The sequence below is a fragment of the Vombatus ursinus genome, unplaced genomic scaffold, assembly GCF_900497805.2.
Source record: "Vombatus ursinus unplaced genomic scaffold, bare-nosed wombat genome assembly UNPS02014893.1, whole genome shotgun sequence".
NCBI lineage: Eukaryota > Metazoa > Chordata > Mammalia > Diprotodontia > Vombatidae > Vombatus > Vombatus ursinus.
Window position 1 is genome coordinate 2,119,135 of NW_020954671.1, and position 2,197 is coordinate 2,121,331.

Genomic DNA, 2,197 nt, shown 5'->3' on the forward strand with positions numbered 1-2,197 from the left:
GACAAAAACAACCAATTCAGTGACCTTGCCTGATAATATGTACAACATTCTGCCCTAGAAGAACCCTATCCCTCTCCTGAGGGGAAGGAGATATATTTTATTATATTATCTAGTACTTTTACTGGTTTTTCAGCTACTCAAAGTTCATCTCCCTTTTAGTGACCTTTTCATTTACATTGTATATCTGTCATTTTAAATTATTTTTGTTCTGCTTATTCCTACTGCATCAGTTCATATGATCTTCCAGTGTTTCTTTGAGTTCACTTTTGTAATTCCCTACTAGATAATAATATTCCATTACATTCATGTACCACCTTTGTTTAGTCATTTCCCAATTGATGGGTATGTACTTTGTTTCCAGTTACCTGCTACCATAAAAATTGCAGCTGTGAACATATTGGTACACAGTGGACCATTGTTTTTCTTTGACCTCCATGGGGGAGTGTTCTAGCTTTTAGTCAAATTCTAAACAATATTAATAGGACATAGTCACTCAATAGCTCTCTCCAACTACTAAAAACGCACCTATTAACAAATGTGAAAAAAGTGAGATGTTAATCTTAAAGTTGGAGAAATTAATCTTATGATATATTCTATTTGAGTAGTGTTATATTATGCCAAATAGTAATATATACAATGTTTTAGATAATGGATTTTCTGTTATAAGATAGCTGCTGTTCACTGTGTGGATATATACCTCATTTTTTTTTTCTCACAATAGATATGTTCCTGAAAAATTGTGTGTAAATTTCTGTAAATAAAGTAATTTAAAATGTGCTAGGAGACCTCAATTTTTAAACAAATTGTATAAATAAATTATTGGAGAATTTATTAATTGGTAAGCTTATTTAGTGTTTCCTAAAATTCAGGTGTACTCGGTCACGGCTTGCAGTAATTGTAGTCTTATTTATAGGAGTGTATATTCCAGGAAATATATTCTCTTGCTGTTAATTTATTACTGCATTTTAAATTCAAATCACTGATTTAAAGTAGAAAGGTTTTTAGATACCATCTAACTCTACTAATTTTATAGATGAGGAAGCTCACAGCCCAGGGTAACACTTAGTGATAGAGATGGCATTTGAACAGAGCCCCGCCCCCAATCCAGTTCTTCTCTTCCTGTGCCATGTTTTTATATTTTCTCTTGTTTGTTTTTTTTTAAACCAGATAAATTTGCATGTTTTCAGAGGCTAATATCTTGGCATGAAACAGCTATTTTTTCACCCTTTAAAAATTTAATTTTAAAATGATAGCTACCTAACTCTTACTGTCTTGGACCTAAATTTTGTAGTTTCTGTACTATTTTTTCATTCAATCATAAATTGGTGAACTTAGTTCTTGTTTAGCAAGACAACTGTCCATTGCAGTGTCATGGAAAAAACACCTGAGTCATCCTTATACAAACTTGCATAGAAGAAAGGATTGCTTCAGTCTAGCCTGAATATTTTGCTTGTATAGAAGCTGTTTATTTTTGCCTACAGATGAAAACTTGAATTTGGGGGGTTTATTATTCCAGCCAAATTCACCTTTTCTTCGGATACAACATTCCATTTCCCATTTCCGTGCCTTTACAAAGGCTGTCCCCTCATGCTGTCCTCTCTTCTGCCTTTTAGAATCCCTAATTTCCTTTTCCCCTCCCAGTTTTTAGTGTCCACCCCCGCAACATACTTTGTATTTATTTTATATATGCTTATTTGTACATATGTAGACTCTCACCCTTCCCCTCCCCCCCCAAAAAAACAAAGCAGAATGTAAACTTTTTGAAGGTAGGGACTGCCTCTTAATCTCTGTATACTCTGCCTGGCAAATAGTAGGTCCCTAATAAATACTTGCTTGTTGATTGATTAAAAAAGAATGGTGGGAGAGCCCAAGAACACAAAGGTTTTATGACTTAAGTTCTCTGTGTGTTGCATTTTATTAGTACCAAAATGAATCCTAAATTATTTAATTGTATTCATTATATCAAGCATAAAATAAAAATTCTGCTCACTTAAGTTTAAACATATAATACTAGGCCTATTTTTAAAAAAATCTGTTAAAAATTGAGATTAATTTTTCTTATTGTCTAATTGGTTTTCTAGCTCTCTTAAATTTTGTCAATATCGTCTAGGATGCTGGTAACTATTATTCAAATCAAACTTTTCCATGTATTTATTTTTGAGGGGGAAAGTAGTTGAAATGTGTGCTGCAATTTTTC